Source organism: Schistocerca gregaria, chromosome 6 (assembly GCF_023897955.1).
Source record: "Schistocerca gregaria isolate iqSchGreg1 chromosome 6, iqSchGreg1.2, whole genome shotgun sequence".
NCBI classification, from domain to species: Eukaryota; Metazoa; Arthropoda; class Insecta; order Orthoptera; family Acrididae; genus Schistocerca; species Schistocerca gregaria.
The window spans coordinates 507,020,889-507,044,632 of record NC_064925.1 but is presented as its reverse complement, the minus strand read 5'-3'; positions in this window follow the sequence as shown (position 1 = coordinate 507,044,632).

The following is a 23,744-nucleotide window of genomic DNA, read 5'->3' as shown; positions in this document are numbered from 1 at the left end:
CATGACCGGTTTTCCTCCCCCCATGAACCATGGACCTTGCCGTTGGTGGGGAGGCTTGCGTGCCTCAGCGATACAGATGGCCGTACCGTAGGTGCAACCACAACGGAGGGGTATCTGTTGAGAGGCCAGACAAACGTGTGGTTCCTGAAGAGGGGCAGCAGCCTTTTCAGTAGTTGCAGGGGCAACAGTCTGGATGATTGACTGATCTGGCCTTGCAATATTAACCAAAACGGCCTTGCTGTGCTGGTACTGCGAACGGCTGAAAGCAAGGGGAAACTACAGCCGTAATTTTTCCCGAGGACATGCAGCTTTACTGTATGATTAAATGATGATGGCATCCTCTTGGGTAAAATATTCCGGAGGTAAAATAGTCCCCCATTCGGATCTCCGGGCGGGGACTACTCAGGAGGACGTCGTTATCAGGAGAAAGAAAACTGGCGTTCTACGGATCGGAGCGTGGAATGTCAGATCCCTTAATCGGGCAGGTAGGTTAGAAAATTTAAAAAGGGAAATGGATAGGTTAAAGTTAGATATAGTGGGAATTAGTGAAGTTCGGTGGCAGGAGGAACAAGACTTCTGGTCAGGTGGCTACAGGGTTATTAACACAAAATCAAATAGGGGTAATGCAGGAGTAGGTTTAATAATGAATAGGAAAATAGGAATGCGGGTAAGCTACTACAAACAGCATAGTGAACGCATTATTGTGGCCAAGATAGATACGAAGCCCACACCTACTACAGTAGTACAAGTTTATATGCCAACTAGCTCTGCAGATGATGAAGAAATTGAAGAAATGTACGATGAAATAAAAGAAATTATTCAGATAGTGAAGGGAGACGAAAATTTAATAGTAATGGGTGACTGGAATTCGAGTGTAGGAAAAGGGAGAGAAGGAAACATAGTAGGTGAATATGGATTGGGGCTAAGAAATGAAAGAGGAAGCCGCCTAGTAGAATTTTGCACGGAGCACAACTTAATCATAGCTAACACTTGGTTTAAGAATCATGAAAGAAGGTTGTATACGTGGAAGAACCCTGGAGATACTAAAAGGTATCAGATAGATTATATAATGGTAAGACAGAGATTTAGGAACCAGGTTTTAAGTTGTAAGACATTTCCAGGGGCAGATGTGGACTCTGACCACAATCTATTGGTTATGACCTGTAGATTAAAACTGAAAAAACTGCAAAAATGTGGGAATTTAAGGAGATGGGACCTGGATAAACTGAAAGAACCAGAGGTTGTACAGAGTTTCAGAGAGAGCATAAGGGAACAATTGACAGGAATGGGGGAAAGAAGTACAGTAGAAGAAGAATGGGTAGCTCTGAGGGATGTAGTAGTGAAGGCAGCAGAGGATAAAGTAGGTACAAAGACGAGGGCTGCTAGAAATCCTTGGGTAACAGAAGAAATATTGAATTTAATTGATGAAAGGAGAAAATATAAAAATGCAGTAAATGAAACAGGCAAAAAGGAATACAAACGTCTCAAAAATGAGATCGACAGGAAGTGCAAAATGGCTAAACAGGGATGGCTAGAGGACAAATGTAAGGATGTAGAAGCTTATCTCACTAGGGGTAAGATAGATACTGCCTACAGGAAAATTAAAGAGACCTTTGGAGAGAAGAGAACCACGTGTATGAATATCAAGAGCTCAGATGGCAGCCCAGTTCTAAGCAAAGAAGGGAAGGCAGAAAGGTGGAAGGAGTATATAGAAGGTTTATACAAGGGCGATGTACTTGAGGACAATATTATGGAAATAGAAGAGGATGTAGATGAAGACGAAATGGGAGATACGATACTGCGTGAAGAGTTTGACAGAGCACTGAAAGACCTGAGTCGAAACAAGGCCCCCGGAGTAGACAACATTCCATTAGAACTACTGACGGCCTTGGGAGAGCCAGTCATGACAAAACTCTACCAGCTGGTGAGCAAGATGTATGAGACAGGCGAAATACCCTCAGACTTCAAGAAGAATATAATAATTCCAATCCCAAAGAAAGCAGGTGCTGACAGATGTGAAAATTACCGAACTATCAGTTTAATAAGCCACGGCTGCAAAATACTAACGCGAATTCTTTACAGACGAATGGAAAAACTGGTAGATGCAGACCTTGGGGAGGATCAGTTTGGATTCCGTCGAAATGTTGGAACACGTGAGGCAATACTGACCTTACGACTTATCTTAGAAGAAAGATTAAGAAAAGGCAAACCTACGTTTCTAGCATTTGTAGACTTAGAGAAAGCTTTTGACAATGTTGACTGGAATACTCTTTTTCAAATTCTAAAGGTGGCAGGGGTAAAATACAGGGAGCGAAAGGCTATTTATAATTTGTACAGAAACCAGATGGCAGTAATAAGAGTCGAGGGGCATGAAAGGGAAGCAGTGGTTGGGAAAGGAGTGAGACAGGGTTGTAGCCTCTCCCCGATGTTATTCAATCTGTATATTGAGCAAGCAGTAAAGGAAACAAAAGAAAAATTTGGAGTAGGTATTAAAATTCATGGAGACGAAGTAAAAACTTTGAGGTTCGCCGATGACATTGTAATTCTGTCAGAGACGGCAAAGGACTTGGAAGAGCAGTTGAACGGAATGGACAGTGTCTTGAAAGGAGGATATAAGATGAACATTAACAAAAGCAAAACGAGGATAATGGAATGTAGTCAAATTAAATCGGGTGATGCTGAGGGAATTAGATTAGGAAATGAGACACTTAAAGTAGTAAAGGAGTTTTGCTATTTAGGAAGTAAAATAACTGATGATGGTCGAAGTAGAGAGGATATAAAATGTAGACTGGCAATGGCAAGGAAAGCGTTTCTGAAGAAGAGAAATTTGTTAACATCGAATATAGATTTATGTATCAGGAAGTCGTTTCTGAAAGTATTTGTTTGGAGTGTAGCCATGTATGGAAGTGAAACATGGACGATAACTAGTTTGGACAAGAAGAGAATAGAAGCTTTCGAAATGTGGTGCTACAGAAGAATACTGAAGATAGGGTGGATAGATCACGTATCTAATGAGGAGGTATTGAATAGGATTGGGGAGAAGAGAAGTTTGTGGCACAACTTGACTAGAAGAAGGGATCGGTTGGTAGGACATGTTTTGAGGCATCAAGGGATCACAAATTTAGCATTGGAGGGCAGCGTGGAGGGTAAAAATCGTAGAGGGAGACCGAGAGATGAGTACACTAAGCAGATTCAGAAGGATGTAGGTTGCAGTAGGTACTGGGAGATGAAGCAGCTTGCGCAGGATAGAGTAGCATGGAGAGCTGCATCAAACCAGTCTCAGGACTGAAGACAACAACAACATGACCGGTTTCGGATTTTTCTTTACAAATCCATCTTCAGATGGCAGTTACAAGCATTCTAGGTCCAACTAAGAATGCTTGTAACTGCCATCTGAAGATAGATTTGTAAAGAAAACTCCGAAACCGGTCATGGTCTGAAGAAAATAAACCTTTTTAAACTATACATGGGGTTGGTAGCTGTTTTTTATGAATTATAAACGCAACTTTATATTAATGGAAGTACTGTTCTCTGAATTGGATTGTGTTTCTAACACTCTGAAAAAATTACGATATAGGACAGCACACTAAAGAATATTTGGGAAACAGTAATTACTGTTTAATGAGAAAATTATCAAGGTACAGTCAGACGAAAACATCTTGCGACGCAGTACCAACAATCCATCAATACATCTTTGAATTACAGTGATGACAGACTACGTGAATATATAAAAGAACAGAGAAGTACAGTCTTTTTAAATTACTGGACATTTTTATTCCCATGAGTGGGTGAGGCGTTTCCAGCACGATTTATCAGCGGGTCTCGCAGAGGACGCCCGTAACCGTAGCGCGGCACCCAAACGCGAATCCACCGAGGAGTCGTGGGAAACCTTGGCTGAGCTAAGGCAGTTGGAAGACGGCCAACTAGGAGGCAACTCAGCCAGCAGTTACCGAGGAGAGCAGCCTGCTGGAAGTGGCGAAGCAGGAAGTCGTTGAGCAAAACAGCGCAGCAGCCTGGTGGACTCTCAGTCGGGGCTGGCAGTGGCTACCCGTCAACAAGGAACATCGCTTCCGTCTGGAGCAGTGGGCGCTTCTTTGCTTCATGGAACACAGCGCGGCCAGGAGTCTACTGCTGTTAGCTGAGGTGTGTTTTGGGCTACGAAGGTTAAAGAAAACTGTGCCTGTTATGATCGGGGCTGTCTTTTTCTTCAGACGAGTCTGGCTGGGTTGGGGAAATTAAGCTACCAAAAGATCCCAATTTTGAACTACTGCGAGTCCACTGTAGAGCCTAGTGTAAGAAAGAAAAGTTTTTTTGTTGTTTTCAGTCAGATTATAATATCTGTTTGCGTCTAGCGTTCACTGTTCCGTTGTTCTCATCTGCTATGCCCAGCAGAGAGTAGCACAGGACGGTGTATTCGAGTGTTGATTTTAGCTCTCTTGTTAACTGCTTGCTTAGAGTTATTTTGGGTGTTCTGGGCTAAGACTGATTATTCTGTGTTTAGTTGTTCTCCTTTTACTGTTATTATGTCTGGTACACAATTTCTTGCCTCCTTTCTTGCAAAGTTGGTGAAATTCGAAGTGTTTGATCATTTTATTGTGTCTTCTTATGTTACATATTAAGTCTTGCAGTCTGGTAAACTGTGTCATGGGAATTATCGAAACTGATTAGTAAATGTATTTAACCCTTAAAAGGCGTGGTCGGAAATTTTAAAACTAAATGTATTGTAGTCCTGGGGACCCAATAATTTAAAAAAAATGCATTGTGTCTGGTAATAGCTTTTTTGTTTTTGTTTCGCTGCTTATGTGTAAACAAAAACGTATAAGAAAACAAATTTTTTTCTCAATTTACAACCAATTTAGAAACAAACTAAAGAGAAAAATATCTGAAACTAAAGACATTACAAAAACAAACACACTCTTCCTGTCATATGTTTGTTCCAAGGAAAAACTGACAAGTAAAAATTTTTTTTATCGAATATACATTTGGTAAGGTTGAAACTATAAGGAAAGAGCATAAGTTTACTATAGGTAAACTGTAAAATATGGACAACTGTCCAAACACACATATAAAAAGAAATAACATTTAGGAATCTTCAAGAATGAAAACACAATCTGCGTCTTCACTTTCAGTGATTTGTATCTCATCTTCCTCATCAGACGCACCGGCAGAAAGTTTACTTGCTGTTTCTCCCATTTCATCTTCATCTACGTACTCTTCCATTTCCATATTGTTACCCTCAAGTACATCGCCCTTTAATAGATCCTCTCTGTACTCGTTCCATCTCTTTGATTTCCCTTCTTTGCTTAGAACCGGTTTTCCATCTGAGCTCTTGATATCCATAATAGGTAGTTCTCTTTTCTCCAAAGTTCACTTTAATTTTCCTGTAGGCTGTATCTATCTTACCCCTAATGATACGTGTCTCTACATCCTTACATTTGTGCTCTAGCCATCCCTGTTTAGCCATTTTGCACTTCCTCTCGATCTCATTTTTGAGACATTCATTTACTTTATTTCTTTCCTCCGTTCTTGTCAATCGTTCCCCAACGATCTCTCTGAAATTCACTACAACCTCTGGTTCTTTATGTTTATCCACGTCTCTGGTTCTTTATGTTTATCCACGTCTCATCTCGTTAAGATGTCACCTTTTTGCAGTTTCTTAAGTTTTAATCTACAGTTCATAATCAATAAATTGTAGTCAGAGTCCACATCTGCCCCTAGATATGTCTTACAATTTAAAACCCAGTTTCTAAATCTCTGTCATGCCATTATATAATCTGTCTGAAATCTTCCAGTGGCTTCTGGCCTCTTCCATGTATACAACCTTGTGTCATGATTCTTAAACCAAGTGTTAGCAATAATTATGCTCTGTGCAAAATCCTAGCAGGCGGCTTCCTCTTTCATTCCTAACCCCCATTCCTAATTCACCCACTACCATCCTTCTCTTCCTTTTCCTGCTATCGAATTACAGTCCCCCATGACTGTTAAATTTTCGTCTCCCTTCACTGCCTGAATAATTTCTTTTATCGCGTAATAGATATCTTTCAATCTCTTCATCATCTGCGGATCTGGTTGGCATATAAACTTGTACTATTGTGGTAGGCGTGTGCTTCATATCCGTCTTGGCTACAATAATGTGTTCACTATGCTGTTCCTAGCAGCTTACATGCACTCCTATTTTTTTAATTCATTATTAAACCTACTCTTGCGTTACCCCTATTAGATTTTGTGCTTATAACGCTGTATTCACCTGACCAGAAGTCTTGTTCCTCCTGCCTCCGAACTTCACTAACTCCCACTATATCTGCCTTTAAACTATCCATTTCCCTTTTTAAATTTTCTAACCTACCTGCCCGATTAAGGGATCTGACATTCCGATCAGTAGAACGTCAGTTTCCTTTCTCCTGATACCGACGTCCTCCTAAGTAGTCCCCGCCTGGAGATCCGGATGGGGGTCTATTTTACCTCCAGAATATTTTACCCAAGAGGATGCAATCATACAGTAAAGCCAAATGCCCTCGGGAAAAATTACGGCTGTAGTTGCCCCTTGCTTTCAGCCTTTCGCAGTACCAGCACAGCAAGGCCGTTTTGGTTAATGTTACAAGATCAGATCAGTCAATCATCCAAACTGTTGCCCGTGCAACTACTGAAAAGGCTGTTGCCTCTCTTCAGGAACCACACGTTTCTCTGGCTCTCAACAGATACCCCACCGTTGTGGTTGCACCTATGGTATGGCTATCTGTATCGCTGAGGCACGCAAGCCTCCCCACTAACAATAAGGTCTATGGTTCATGGAAGAGGGGGGGGGGGGGGATTTGCATAAAGAAATTAAGTTTACCACTTCATGAATATAGGAGGTGACAACACCTTTAACTAATATTTGATTATATTTAGGCTAAATAATAGATGAAACTTAGACGTTTTCGTGCCTTGTCACAAAATGGCTTCTTAGACTACGAAGAAACAAAAGTGAAGAACGAGATCTTTTTGCAAAAAAAACAGAGCTTGCTATTACATTCGCAGATGATATTAATTGATTACAGAGTTTTTGTAATTTTTATGAGAAGAGATAATATTTATATTTCGTTACGACGTCATTATTGGTGTTTTTGCGAATTTATTTAATATGTTTTTATCGCGTCATGTGGCGTACCGCCACAACCAGAGTTGTTCATTTTATTAATAATGTGGCTGTTAACAGTATTACACGCAAGGCGAATCTGGCCTTACAGAACGAATCCGTTTCGGGTGGCGCGAGTTATAAGTTATTTCCAGAGATTTATTTTATTTATATCTGAAGATTATAGCAATAGCAACATGTTCGTCCCTCAGCTGAGACCGGACCAATAGCGTGGCCTGGACCAAGGCAGGGTGGGCTCATACGGACAGTAAAAATAGACAAGGTGAACTTATTCGACTCGCAACACGAGAACCGCAAGAAGCTTTTTTCTGGACGGCCAGGGAAGAAACCTCACGGGGAATTCTTGTGACGATGCGGCGATATTGGTACTTGCGAAAGGTTTAAACTTCGCTCTGATACCTACTTCACCTCCTTTAATGGATCTCATCAGTGCTATTGAGGAAGCCATTAGACCTCTCTCTATGGATTCTGCAGACATAATTCGACGAGAGTCTTGGAGAACGTTGTTAAAATGGGCGCCACAACGGAGTAATATCACGCCAGCTGAATGAGTTGCTCTCCACAGCCTCCGAGAAGATGTTAGCACAGTCGCACTGCCGGCAGATAAGGGTAATGCCACTGTTCTTTTGACAAGGGAATCCTGTAACGAGAAGATGTATGTACCCTGTATATCAAGAAAAACTGCCACTCTTCTGAACGATAGTTCTCCAGCTAAACAACTTATGAAGAAGCTGAGACCACAATATATGGTTTTCTCAAGATTCACAAAGACGGTATCCCACTACGATTAACAGTGGGTAATATTGGTGCCCCGACCTATTCTACTGCAAAACATCTGGCCTCTCTACTCAAGTTGCATGTGGGTAAGTGTTGTCAGCGTATAAGTAATTCTGTGGATTTTGTCAACCGCTCGAAGACAGTTAAACTTAGTAGCTCGGATTTACGAGTTACTTTTGATGCGATCTCACGTTTTACCGAAGTGTCTTTAATGGAATCGTTACATCTCATGGGTAAGTTATTCAGGGCTGACCTGACGTCACCGGCAGCAGTGGCCAAGCGGTTCTAGGCGCTTAAGTCCGCAACCACACCTCTGCTACGGTCGCAGGTTCGAATCCTGCCTCGGGCATGGATGGGTGTGATCTCCTTATGTCAGTTAGGTTTAGGCGTTCTAAGTTTAGGGGACTGATGACCTCAGCTGCTAAGTACCATACTGCTTAGAGCCATTTTTGACCTGATGGCCTTGTTTGAACACCCACTCCTCAACCCACTTCTTGTTTAGTAACGAATTCCTTGAACAATCAGCAGGCGTCGTCATGGAGAGCCCTTTGTCCGTAGTGGGGGCTAATATTTTTATCGAGGACTCTGAGTAGAAAGCACTTGAGTGTGCTGTTTTAAAGCCCACGGTTTTTTGCCGTTATGTAGATGATACTTTCTTTGTATGGCTTCATGTCTCATGTCAGACCAGAACTTGAGAGATTCATTTGTCACTTTCACTCATCATATGTGAACATCAATTTCACGATGGAGACAGAGAAAGATGGGACTTTACACTTTCTAGAGGTGCTAGTACAGAGTAAGAATGAGGGGTCATTGGGATATTCTGTCTACAGAAAACCGATGCACATTAATCTAGATCTCCAGGCGCCTAGCTGCTATCACCTCATACAAACCGCCGGTGTTCTTAGTACCTTAATACAACCGGTGCATGTAATATCGAACGATGAAAACATCTATGCAGAATTAAAACAGTTGGAGAAGGTTTTTGAAGAGAATGGCTACACCTCACGCCAAATAAGGGAAGCCATAAACAGATATAATAACAAGAAGCAACGCACAGAGGACACTGATGATGCTTATAAATCCAATGCATTCCTTCCATGCGCCGGGAATGTGTCTTCTAAAATACGCTGATTGCTTAGGTTCAAATGGCTCTGAGCACTATGGGACTTAACATCTGTGGTCATCAGATCTTAGAACTACTTAAACCTAACTAACCTAAGGACATCACACACATCCATGCCCGAGGCAAGATTCGAACCTGCGACCGTAGCAGTCGCGTGGCATCGGTGTGAGCGCCTAGAACCGCTAGACCACCGCGGCCGGCGATTGCTTAGGAAAAATAAAATCATTGTTATCTTCCGTCCACCGGCGAAGATCTTGGCCCTGGTCCTGGTTGGATCCGTTAAACACGACGTACAAAAAAAAAAAAAAAAAAAAAAAAAAAAAAAAAAAAAAAAAAAAAACTGGCGTTCACAAAATACCCTGTGAGTGTGGTGCTGCATATATAGGCCAGAAGAAACGAACCGTCGAGGAGCGATATACAGAACACGAAAGATACTCCTCTCGTCGGTAACAGTCACAGTCAGCAGCAGCAGGACACTGTATTTCCACGGGACACTCAATGGAATACAATACAACAAAAATTTTAGGCCCAGTTTCGAGTTTTTGGGTTTCAGCAATCAAAGACTCGATGGAAGTACGTCTTGCCGATAATCTTATAAGTCGTGACAACGGCCTTGAACTGGCTAAAAATTGGAATTCTATAATTAAAATCGTCCAGTCACAGTGGTATCGACAGGGTCATTTGATACTCAGATGACTAGATCATCTCTCAATTCCACACCGAGAGCAGTACACACTACTCGAGAGTCCCGAGCATGTCATTACCTGACGCATGTGCCGACGGATTCAGCACATTTCACACGAGCGAGATTCGGCGTAAATACCGTGAATGTACCTGGGGTCTTCACTAGTTGTCTACTCACCTGAAGACGGCCGGAAGTCTCTAGGCCGAAATATCGTGGCAAAATGTCGAAGAGATCCTGCTGTACACCTGAATATTATTAGAAAAAGCATTAAAACATTTCCCCGCGCACATTATGTGGAAGAAACTGCTAACGTTAGTTGACGATTTTGGGTTCGGCTGTTACTAGCTAAGAACACGTCATCAAAAAAAACGTCTGAGAACCGCGGTTCGCATAAATACTAGATTCGTGCCGAATGCTGCCCGCCGGCCCCAGTTTGATGACCACTGGTCTAATGAGAGCTCTTTAGTTGGGATATGGAAGACGGTGAGGCCTTGATAATAGCTCTTCTATACTAAAATTAAAAACTCCTGGAGACGAGTCACTCCAGAGATGAACAAGCCTAGTTAATCTCCAAGTTACCTTGTATATGTCACGAAGTGACTATGTTACAGTTGTGTAAGACAAACCTAGAACCGGACGCTTGCTTCTTTCTCTAGTTCTCTCCTTAAGCCTAGTGGAAGTAAGACAGCGAGATTTCAGATTTTCTTCGCATTGGTAGAGTCCAGCAACAAGCCTCAATCTTTTCGTCTTCACTGAAGATATCACTGACGTCTCTTCCGCAATGACTGTTCAAGCAATAACTGCTTGCGATTAACATCCAAGAAAACCATTTATCTGGAATGTGTATCTCATACCAGCAGCACCATCGTCACAGAGAACGAACCATCCGTCAGAACTACACAGTTTGAACATCTTGTGGGGCGGCGAAGAAGTTGTCGAATGAGTTGTTTAAATGTTCATTTCACGTAACAGACTATTGCCGATGCAACATATGTGGGACGGCGAAGAAGTCGTTGTTTAATGTTGAATGAAAGTTGAACATTGCCACCTTAAATCACGCGAGCCTGGCAACTAATTTGGTGGCCAGTCAGAAAGCGAAGGGAAACTTACTGACCTTAGTTCCCAGTCTGCACGGCCACATTCCTGTACAGCCCAGCTAAACGAAAAATATCCATAGTTCTTCACGAGATTAGGGCTGCTTCAATAAAATTTAAAGTTCCAAACAAGATTTTATTATCTTAAAGGCTCACACAAATTACTCGAAACTTCTGAAAATGCTAAAGACATTAAATATTGTTAATTCAGCCAATCGTTTAATAGTTCAGAGGCGACTTCTACAGCAAGTTCCTCCCGAATAGTTCATTACTCTAACTAACGGTGCTCTATTAATAGTTCGCAATAATGTTAAAAAAAAAGATTAATGCTCGCCTTAAAAGTGGAGTTAGTCACCACTTGCCACGCGGAATTATACTTCACACGGACGGCACAATAACAGTTTGTTACCGAAGTCTAAACGATCCAGGACGGTGTACAGTCCTCGCGATTTTCAATGTCCGTTTACATTGCTAAGTACGCGCATGTCACAGCCCGCTATGACGTCACCCGAGGCGAGGCGCGATCGGACGTTAAGCTCGCGTGGACTAGGCGTTGGTCTACTGCGGAGTGAGCTTACTACTGCCTCTGCCGCTCTTTTTATATAGCTCCGGCGCGTACCGCCAAGAGAGCATCTGTTCTTTCCGTTCCTATGCAGATGCCTGCAGCCTCCAAATGATCGCTATCTCAGGCACATAATCTTAAATATCACATTTAATAATAGCTTTACAAACTTCTCAATTTTTGTATACATACATCTGAGCAGTACAGAAGCACGTAGAAAATCTCAGCCCGCTAAAATTAAAACTTTACTCTCTAGAATTTTTACAATGGAACTAACGGTAGATTGTTACCTCTGAACCATAGCTTTATCAAGTCTTGTATCAGCTGTTAATTATGCTACAAGACTAAAACTTGGTGTAGCTTTGTTAATTGTCCTATCTGATCATTGGTCTTAAAGAATTTGTTTTATCATTAAAATTTAAAGTACTTAATCTATAATGCTTATGTACATTTTACTCACAAAAGTAGTTTTTACTAAATTACTAAAAAAACTAGAAGAGGTAACTGATTGTGGTATTTCCATTATTATTATTAGGGTGAACTGAAGCATCCTACCAATTTTCAATATTGTAGCTCTATTATTTCGCGCCTCTGATTTTTCCGAAAAACGCGGATTCTGGAGTCAATTTTAGTTTTATGGTTTTGGAAACCAGCACCACTCATTAATGACTTCTTACTGCACCTTCTCACCAAATTTTGGCTTCCTAGCGTCATTATTTAGCGCCTCCTATTTTTCTTTCAAAACGTGAATTTTACGTAAACTACTAATTTTATAACATTAAGATTTGTTACCTGAAACATTATTACATAGAACTATACTTTAACAAAGTTTTACACACAAATCTTAATTTTTACTTTTATGTTAAATGTGGTGCAATACTATATGCAGGCGCGTTACGATGACGTGACGCTACTAGCAGTGAACTAGGGTAAGTCCCGTGCACTCGCTCGCCTCTGTATCTTATACATGATACAGCGCTTGCTTTGCTTCATCACCCCCTTTTTAATTTTCGTGAAAATCTATTTTTGAACAAAATTAAATTTCTAAAAGAACAAACAAGCGATGGATTACTTTAGTATACCTCTTTCAACTTAAGTTGCTTCTTCTTAGGAAATTCCTTATTACTACATACACAAAATAACCATACTCATATACACGTAGAAAACCTAGTACAGAAGACATTCACAAATTATTTACATACATTTACATGGAAATATAAATTTTTCAATGGTTACAAAATAGTTATTTTTTTTTCTTTAAAATCAGTCTCTTCCTGAAAAAGAAAATACACACGACTTTTATCACTGCAACGCACTCACATTTTTCTTTCACTATAATACTCGGCACTGTGGTGGGTGTCCTATTGTAACTCATTTAATTTCACTGATTGACAAAATTGTGGGAGGAAATTGTATTCACTGTGGTTTGCGTCTCTACTTCCAATCTCCCTACCGCTTGTTGTCAGTCATTCATGCAGCCTGCATGTCCCTGAGAAACAGACAATACAGTCTAAGTTTCTGTTTTCAACTTATATCTAAGGTAGGACAAAGTACATTTTATAGTTTATATTCTGGCACTATTTTACTAATTGTGAAGTTGTCAGAAAGACATTTAGCACTAAGTCGTATCTGATACAATAGCTCCTACTTTCTTCTTTCATAAATAATCTTTTAGGTTCCTAAATAGTGAAAATTCTTTTAGCAAATTAATATATTAAGATCTTGCTTCAACTTAGAAAATTGAGTAACCTTTTAGTTTTAATGTACTCTGGCTTAATTATCGTATGGATTAGTTCATCAAAGAAGTCATTTGCTGACCAGCACTTTGCTTTATTGTATGAATTACTAAAGAAATTAGTTATTTTCAGTATACCGATTCCAAATTTCTGCATTTTCCAATATTTGTGTGTTTCTGTTGTCTGTTTAACTATTTATTTGCCTCAAGCAAGATTTAGCGTTTTTCACCATTTCACGAGACGTGAGGGAATTATTCTTTAATCCTACATCATTTACTTCAATTTACTTACTTCACTTCTTCACCTCATTCATTTTCTCCCTTTTCTTCCAGATTCAAAATACTTCATTTCTCCACTTCTTTCTCCCTTTTCCTTTTGTCAGCCTATTGACGTCCTATTTCTATATATATTTGGTGCGATCCTTACACCACTTCCACACATCTCCATTTATTTAATTCTAAAACGCCATTGCTTGCCTCTATGAGCATTACCTTCTTATGCTGTTTTCCTTCAGACAACCTTATTTCTAGCAACATACTACCTTCTGCATAATCTCATGGATTATTCATATTCATACCATACTTCGTATACTGCAAAGTGTCTCTCTTAGTTGTAGTTTCTAACCCTTTACAATTACATGAAATATTTTAATTTATTTATTTTAGCCATGTTTGCCTCTTATTGGTACTCAGACTTTTGTTTTGCCATTCACTAGGTAGATCCTTACTAAGAATACTTAAAACCTAATAGCATATATACAACATGAAGACATATGTGATTCTTACCTGTTATGATAGACCAGAAGAAGGGAATGAAACTTGAAAAGGAAATAAAGTTTCACCCAGCTGGGACTGCACGGTACGCCAAACCGTGTATCCGCCAAAGAGTGGCAGACTCCCTACAGTAATTAATTACTGTTAATTTTAAATTCCTTTAGATCCACAATATTTCTTAGACCTAGTTCTCTCTTACTCTTTGGATATTCCAAACGATAGGCATTTGCATGAGGTTTACTTACTATTCTAAATGGTCCATGATATACATGCATAAACTTTTTAGTTTCTGCAGAAATTTTCTTTGATTTTTCTTTTGTTTTGACCAGCACTAGCTCACCAATTTTAAAACTAGTGGGGGAAGCCCTTGCATCATGCCTCTTTTTCCTATCTAAAGCTCTTTTGCGTATATTTGCCCTGGCCTGTGCTTTCTTCTCATCCTTATCACTTTCCTCATTCTCACTGAAAACCAAATTTTCCTGCAAGTATCCTTTATTCTTTATTACTCTAATAGGCAGTTCCCAAGTTTCATTACTACCGCCTATATGACTTCCTATAAAAGACTCTCTTATCACTTTAGAGTCAGGTAAAGTTAAAATTAAGTTGTTCTGATCAAAATTGATCTTTCCCTGGTACTTTGATAAGAAATCAGTACCAATCAACATATCAACACTTAAGCCTAGCACAATCAAACAAGGATGATCTATTACTACGTCATTTATACCAATGGGTATCAAAGCTTCGTGTTGAACTGGTCTAGAGACTTTTCCAGTAGCACCTATAATCTTTAAGCCACTTACTTTCATAACTGTTAACTTCTCTTTATTGGGTATGGTGTCAAAAAATGTTTGTGATAAAGCACTTGCTTCACTGCCACTGTCAAGCAGACAACGCACAGTGACTCCTGATATGTTTACTTTGATAACAGGGTGAGTTATTTTACATTGAACAGGTTGCTCACACACCTCGTCTAATAAATCTCGTTCTATGTTCTTCCAGCTAAAGTAATTCTGATCAGTTGCAATTACATTTACATTTACATCCTGGGGCTCATCATGCTCTATAATCTTAGCTGCTTTCTCTAATCTGTCCACTAACTTTAAATCGAAGCATCTGACGACTTTTTCTACTTTTGTTTGCTGCACATCAGCCAAACTATCCTCTACCTCTGAGCAACTGCGTCCCTGCGCAATATTGCTGTTCATAAGAATGTCGTCACCTTCAACCATTTGTGGCACGTTTACACAGCTACTAGATTCTTTCACCTCGTTACTATTTCTACCCCCTTCATTCATCATTTCCTCCTCTCTAAAGTTTTGCAGTACTGATTCTACTTCTGCTACTTCTACTTCAGCTTTTAGATTGCCATTTTCATCGAAGATGTAGGCTTTTACTTCATCATTATTCCCATCAGACTCAAACCCATTATCTATTTCTTCCCCATTATCTACCTTGAGTTCCTGTTCTTCCTTGACCCATTTTTCTAGTGTATCCAAAATACTATCCACTATTTTGTGAGAGTGGCTTAACACATCACTGGTATTATCTGTATTTATTTCGTCATCCATGTTGTCTGTCTGTGTATGTTGGCTGATTGTCTGTGTTTCCGTTACTGGCTGTGTTACTGTTACCGCCTGGTGAGCGCCAGTTTCCTCATAGACGGGATTTAGTTTCCCACACGCGGCCTGTTGTGTTCATCTGTGACACCACTAGATATAGTAGCATCATGACTCCCTTCTTGTCTTAATGGCATAGTATTTACTTCTCCACTTTCGTCATAGTAGTTGTTACGAAAGCGTGGTGAGTATCTACCCCCTCTTCCTCTGCCACGGCTTTGGTTTCGATAGTTTGTTTTGGTGTGCCTAACTTCCATATTTCTAACGTTCACGTTTCCATTATTTTGTACGTGATTGTTAGAAGATTTGTTATTCTGCTGCACCTGCTCCTCAGCAGCAGCTACTCTTTCCACTCTTTCCAGATATTCAATAAATTTGTCTATATTATCTCTAGGGGCGGAAATGATCCTCTTCTGCCAGTACCACGGCAGCTTACCTTCTAAACCCATAATGATCATATCTGGCTTCATCTTTTCTGTCAAATGTGACAGTCTTGAAACCCACTTCCTAGCGAAATCCTTTACTGATTCACGCCCTGGGAAAAACTTCTTACCACTCCAGAATTCCCTTAACACATCATTTTGTTTGTTATGTGACCAGTATTCGTTGAGAAATGCAGACTTAAATTCAGATAAAGTTTTACATTTGATCATTACATCCGCTGACCATCGCAAAGCATCACCTGACAAATGACTTCTTATAAATGAAATTTTTTCTCTTTCTGACCAAGTGTTGGGGAGAACATCCTCAAAGTCATTCCAAAATTCAAGAGGGTGAATGTACTTATCAGGATCAAAGCGCAAAAACTGTCGACACCCTATAAAAGCGGCGTCAACTGAAGTCACATGCTGTACAGTAGAATGACTAGAATTAACAGAGGTTACTCTATTTTCTAGGTTAGCAATGTTAGTATTTAATTCCTCTACTTGTGACTCTACTGCTTCTATCCTGGCAGAACATCTTTGTTCCACTGCACCACGAATTTCGGTACAGGTTTCTTTTACTTTCTCAATGTTTTTCTGACAAGTATCTACTTTAATTTGTACCTCTTTAACTTTGTCAGAGCAAAGTTTGGACTCGTTGCTCAATCTTTCGGACAACCTCTCTTCCAAAAGTTCATCTGCCTCTTGATAATTTTTTTTAATTTGATCTATTTCACATTTGAAAGTACTATGCATTTTAGTTAACTGTTGCCCTACTTTTACTTGAATGTCATGATGAATAGCATCTATCTTATAATTCAAACTATTCCATTTTGATTGCAGTTCTTCTTTTAGTTCTTTATTACTATCCTCAATTTTAGCCTCAATTTTATTTTGGTTTGATTCGAGTTTGGCAAACAGTATTTGCATCCAATCCGGAGCTTCTACCTTGATACTTTGTATCTCTTGACTTGACTGAGCTGGAGATATATTGAGCTCAGTTTCACTACCTGACAAAGTTAGCAACTCTACTGGCTCCCTTTTGACTTCTATTTCACTTATTGATTGCATCCCTGCACTCTCATTTAAATTAAAGTCATAACTTATTGGTGACAAATTACGTTCTAGTTCAATATTTGAGGGATTAATGGAACCATCCTCATTAAACTCAATTCCTGATCCTGAGGATTCTTGGTCAGAGACCGGTTCCCTTCTGAAATGTACACTACTTTCCATATCTTTTAGTTTGTTAGCAGCAGTTAATAAATATTTTAAAAGTCTTTGACTTAACTTAAATGCTTGATTTCGACGAATGATGTCGTCGCGGTGTACCAGCAATCGTGACGCGACGCGTCGCGACGTATTGAAGGCAGCAGCAGCAGCTGTAGCGTCGAGTACCGCCACAGGAATCGCCTACTGCAATAGCTCCAGGGGGGGGGGGGGGGGGGCAGCAAGGCACCGTTGACCGCTCGGCGCAGCCGGCAGCTGTCTCGCAGATCAGCGCAGCTCCGCGATGACGCACCGTCTTCCTTTAGTCTCAGCGCCGTCGGCAGCCGCGATCCAGCATCGTCGCCTTCCTCACCATCGTCACTAACCAACGTACAGCGGTAGACACTTATTGTTTATACACTACACCCGCCTTTACTGGTAACACTGTTCCCACACTAGTTCAATTCAGTGTCCTGTTATTGCCTACCGAGTTCGTTAATTTATACCAATCGCTTTCACACATCGAGCACTTTTATTTGCTTTTAATTCAGTTTTCCCGGCCAATAAGCACCATATGTGGGGCGGCGAAGAAGTTGTCGAATGAGTTGTTTAAATGTTCATTTCACGTAACAGACTATTGCCGATGCAACATATGTGGGACGGCGAAGAAGTCGTTGTTTAATGTTGAATGAAAGTTGAATGTTGTTGTTGGGATGTTTAAGGGGGACTAAACAGCTAAGGTCATCAGTCCCCCATTCCAAAAAAACCGGCGAAACAAAATTTACGGAACAGGTAAAACCCCAAGGGGGGAGGAGACGCCCCTCCCCCCAGTCACTGAAAGAACACCAATGTGTCAGCGAACACTAGAGACAAGAAGAGTACAGACGAACACTGGACAGAAAGAAACGGAAGAAAATAAGAGGGTCGGAGACTGGTTGACTGACCATGGGTACAAAAATTGGGAAAGAGTCAACCATCCGAATACACACATTAAAATCTGCAACCAATGAGACACTCGAGGACAAGATACACAGAAAGGGAAAGGGACAGGTCCCCCCTAAATGGAACCATAAAAAGGACTACCACGGATAAAATTTAAAACGTCGTCAGCCATGGAGGCATCGTCGCATAAAACCAAAGGCAACGTGCCCGGGAGATTAAAAGTCTGCCGGAGGATGCGCAGGCAGGGACACTCCAACAAAATGTGGGCGACCGTCAACCGGGACCCACACTGACACAGGGGGGGATCCTCCTGACGCAAAAGATGTCCATGCGTCAGGTAGGTATGGCCGATGCGGAGCCGACACAGGATGACAGAGTCCCTGCGAGAAGCCCGCAGGGAGGACTGCCACACATCGGTCGTCTCCTTGACAGCCCGCAGTTTATTCGGAGAAGTCAGGCTACGCCACTCGTCACGCCACATCTGAAGCACCTTACGGCGCAACGCCAGCTGCAAATCACGAGCCGGGAGGCCGATCGCCAAAGTGGGGGCGTCGACCGCCCCTTTGGCCAGCCTGTCGACACGTTCATTCCCCGGGATGCCAACGTGACCTGGCGTCCAAACAAAGACCACCGAACGACCAGAGCGGGTAATGGCAAAAACAGACTCCTGAATAAAGGATACCAGAGGACAAGAGGTATAGCAGCGGTCGATAGCCTGGAGGCTGCTCAGGGAGTCACTGCAGATGACGATGGACGTACCTGAGCAGGAACGCATATGCTGAAGAGCGCGCAATATGGCCACCAGCTCTGCAGTAAAAACACTGCAGCCAGCCGGCAAGGAGCGCTGTTCAACATGGGCAGCGTGAGCAAAAGCGTAGGCAGGACGACCATCCACCAGGGAACCATCAGTGTAGACAGGCTCACAGCCTGAAAACGAGGCGACGAGCGCAAGAAAACGGTGACGGAGGGCCACATGCGGAGCCGAGTCCTTGGGTTCCCGTGCCAAGTCCAGGCGGATGGACGGACGGGTCATACACCAGGGAGGCGTGGGTGCACAGGCCCGGAAGGGCGGCAGAAGAGGGAACGACCCCAGTTCCGACAGTAGGGACTGGACACGGACAGCAATGGAAAGCCCAGACCTAGGTCGCCGGTCGGGCAGAGGGAGGACCCTGGCAGGGAAAAGCAGGCGATGATTGGGATGGCCCGGTGAGCAATGCACGTGGACAGCATAGTCGGCGAGCAGTCGGTGGCGGCGAATCCGCAGCGGGGGAACCCCGGCCTCCACCAGCAGACTATCCACGGGGCTCGTACGGAAAGCACCAGTTGCAAGCCGAACCCCACAGTGGTGTATGGGGTCCAACAACGTCAACACTGAGGGCGATGCAGACCCATAGGCCAGGCTCCCATAATCAAGCCTGGACTGCACAAGGGCTCTGTACAATCGCAACAGCGTGCTGCGATCTGCACCCCAAGACGCATGGCTCAGGCAGCGGAGGGCGTTGAGGTGCTGCCAGCACTTTTGCTTCAGCTGAGTAATATGAGGAACCCATGTGAGCCGGGCATCAAAGACGAGTCCTAAGAAGCGGCTAGTGTCCACCACTTCAAGTAGGTGACCGTCGAGGTAAAGTTCCGGATGAGGGTGGACCGTCCGACGCCTGCAGAAGTGCATAACTCGAGTCTTGGCCGCAGAGAACTGAAATCCATGAGTCAGAGCCCATGATGCCGCCTTGCGAACGGCTGCTTGCAGCCTGCGTTCGGCGACTCCCGTAGTCGTTGAGCTAAATGAGATGCAGAAGTCGTCGGCATACAAAGAAGGAGACACCGACGACCCCACAGCTGCAGCCAGACCATTAATGGCCACTAGAAATAAGGAAACGCTCAATACCGAGCCCTGCGGGACCCCATTTTCCTGTATATAAGATGAACTAGAGGCGGCACCGACTTGCACCCGGAAAGAGCGGCGCAATAAAAAGTTTTGAAGAAAAGCTGGAAGCTGACCACGAAGACCCCACTCGCGCAACGTAGCAAGGATGTGATGCCTCCATGTTGTGTCATATGCCTTCCGCAGATCAAAAAATACAGCAACGAGATGCTGACGGCGGGAAAAGGCCGTACGGATAGCAGATTCCAGCCGTACCAAATTGTCCGCAGCAGACCGGCCCCGACGGAAGCCACCCTGGGATGGAGCGAGGAGACCGCGCGACTCAAGGACCCAACACAAACGCCGCCCCACCATACGTTCGAGCAATTTGCACAAAACGTTGGTTAGTGTAATGGGGCGATAGCCGTCCACCGCCAGAGGGTCCGCACCGGGCTTCAAGATGGGAACGATAACACCCTCTCGCCATTGCGACGGGAACACGCCCTCGCTCCAAATGCGGTTAAAGATGGTGAGGATGTGTCTCTGGCAGTCCCTGGAGAGATGCTTCAGCATCTGCGCATGGATGCAGTCCGGTCCTGGCGCTGTATCAGGGCAATTGGCGAGGGCAGCGAGGAATTCCCTCTCGCTGAAAGGAGCATTGTATTTTGCAGAACGACGTGTGTGGAACGATAACGGCGTCCGCTCGGCGCGCTCCTTTAGAGAGCGAAAGGCAGGAGGGTAAGTTGCAGTCGCAGAGCTCGTAGCAAAGTGCGTGGCAAGGTGGTCAGCAATGGTGGCGGCGTCCGTGCAGACAGCGCCATCCAGGGAGATTCCAGGGACACCCATAGGGGTCTGGTATCCATAAATCCGCCGGATGCGGGACCACACGAGCGACGGGGAGACACGGGAGCCCAAGGATGAAATGTACCTCTCCCAGCATTCCTGCTTACGCCGTGCAATAAGACGACGGGCCAAGGCACGGAGCTTCTTAAAGGCGATGAGGGTCTCCAGAGACGGGTGCCGCTTATGACGCTGGAGAGCCCGCCTACGGTCGCGAATAGCCTCAGCAATCTCCGGCGACCACCAGGGGACAGACTTCCTCCGAGGGAGTCCAGAAGAGCGAGGGATGGCAGTCTCGGCCGCAGAAATAATTGACGAGGTCAAGACACGGACCACCTCGTCAATGTCACCCTGTGTGAGAGAAGCAATGGTGGCAGCGGAAGTAAAAGCCGGCCAGTCAGCCCTGTTGAGAGCCCAGCGGGGCAGGCGACCAGAAGAATGACACTGGGGCAGTGACAAATAGATGGGAAAATGGTCACTACCACACAGGTCAGGATGCACTCTCCAGTGAAGGGATGGGAGAAGTCCGGGGCTGCAAAGAGAGAGATCGATGGCGGAGAACGAGCCATGGGCCACACTGAAATGCGTGGGAGCACCGGTGTTCAAGAGGCTAAGGTCGAGCTGAGCCAACACATGCTCCACAGCGCGACCACGGTCATCGGAGACAGTCCCACCCCATAGAGGGTTGTGGGCATTGAAATCGCCCAGAAGCAGCAATGGCGGCGGGAGTTGAGCCAACAGCGCAGCCAAGACATGTCGGGGGAGTTGCCCATACGGAGGAATGTAAACAGAGCAAACAGTAATAGCCGGCGAGAGCTCAATCCTGACAGCGACTGCCTCTAAAGGTGTCAGAAGGGGTACTGGTGAGCTACAGACAGAGTGGTGAACAAAGAGGCAAACTCCACCTGAAGCTCGTTGACAGTCAGCGCGGTTCTTATAGTATCCCCGATAACCGCGAAGGGCAGGGGTCCGCATTGCTGGAAACCAAGTTTCCTGAAGAGCAATGCACAGAACAGGGGAAACACTCAAAAGCATCCGGAGCTCAGGCAGGTGGCGGAAATAACCGCCGCAATTCCACTGGAGAATGGAAGCAGGAAGGGACTGGGACGGCGTTAAGTCCACTAAGAGGCAGACGGCGCCGCAGAGTCAACGGCCGCCACCGAGCGAGAGTCAGCTGTGTCCATAGGAGACGTCCCCGAGGGTTCCGTGAGGGCGAGATCCGCGGCAGAGGCGAGGATCTCCACCGCATCCCCAGAGCCAGAGCTATTGACAGCAGGCGGTACTGAAACTGCCGGAGCGTCCTTCTTCTTGGACACGTTCCGGTGCTTCTTCTCGCGTCTGTCCTTTGGCTTAGAGGGCTGGGACAGTTTCTCTGAAGGAGCGTCGGAGGCTGACGACGACGCAGAAGCCCTACGACCAGCAGGTGGATGAACCTTCAGCCACTGGCTGACATCCGGCGGGGTAGCAGAAGAAACGGAAGAAGGGAGGGCCCCGAGGGACCCCTTCCGCGAGAGAGGAGCCGGCGGAGACGACGCCGGCGGAGACGACGCCGGCAGAGAAGGGGGAGGGGGAGGGGGAGGGATCGAGCCCCCTGGTTTTGGAGCAGATGTCACTCCTGAAGCATGTGCGGGGGGAGTGACAGAAGGGGGTTTGCCCCCAACTGCTAAGGGGGCAACAGAGGAAGGCTTGCCCCCAGACACAAGGGGGGCAGACAGAGATGGACGGCCCCGAGGGCCAACTGAAGGCGGCACAGAGGAGGCGACAACTGCCGCCCGCGAGGGCGACGATAACGTAGCTGCAGCATAAGAAGTTTGAAGAGGGACAGGATGCAACCTTTCAAATTTCAGTTTTGCCTTGCGATAAGTAAGCCGGTCCAGGGTCTTAAATTCCATAATCTTCCGCTCCTTATGAAGAACGGGGCAGTCCGGCGAGCATGGAGAGTGGTGTTCCCCACAGTTGACACAGACAGGCGGAGGCGCACATGGAGAATCGGGATGGGAGGGGCGTCCGCAATCTCGACATGTGGCACTGGATGGGCAACGGGAGGACATATGCCCAAACTTCCAGCACTGGAAGCACCGCATCGGGGGAGGGACGTATGGCTTGACGTCACAACGGTAAACCATTACCTTGACCTTCTCAGGCAATACAGCACCCTCGAAGGCCAAGATAAAGGCACCGGTGGCCACCCTGTTGGTCTTGGGTCGGACAAAATGCACACCACGTCGTTCCAAGTCAGCTCTCAGCTCGTCATCGGACTGTAACAAGAGGTCGCGATGGTAAATAATCCCCTGGACCATATTTAAGCTACTGTGGGGAGTGACGGTAACAGGGACGTCTCCCAGCTTATCACACAAGAGCAACGCCCGTGACTGGGCTGGGGAGGCCGTCTTGAGGAGGATGGACCCATTCCTCATTTTAGACAAACCCGCCACTTCCCCAAACTTATCCTCCAGGTGTTCCACAAAAAACATAGGCTTTGTCGAAAGAAAGGAGTCACCATCACTTCTGCTGCAGACAAGGTATTGTGGTACATAAGGCTCCTGCTTGGCAAAAGATCTGCGTCCCTCCCATGGCGCAGCCAACGAGGGGAACGACTGAGGATCATATTGTGCAGCATCGAATTCAATTTTACCTCGCTTAGAGACGCTGGTGGCAGTGCGGCCACCAGCTTGCTGAGATTTATTGCGCTTCATTGCGCCACATCCGCCCAGATGCCACCTACTCCGAACGAGGGCTCTCCCCAAGGGCGCCACCCAGCCAAAGCAACGGGTACCTGGCCGATATCCCATTGCCCGGAGTCCCCGTGCCCCAGACAAGATGGGCACATACTCCTTGGCATGCATGGGGAGGAAACAGCTCTGGCATCTGTAGTGCGATCCCTGCGTGGTCAGGGGGCTACCACCAAGAGGGTACATGACGACCCCACCACAACGGACTGGCTACCGTGCTGGATTTTAGGT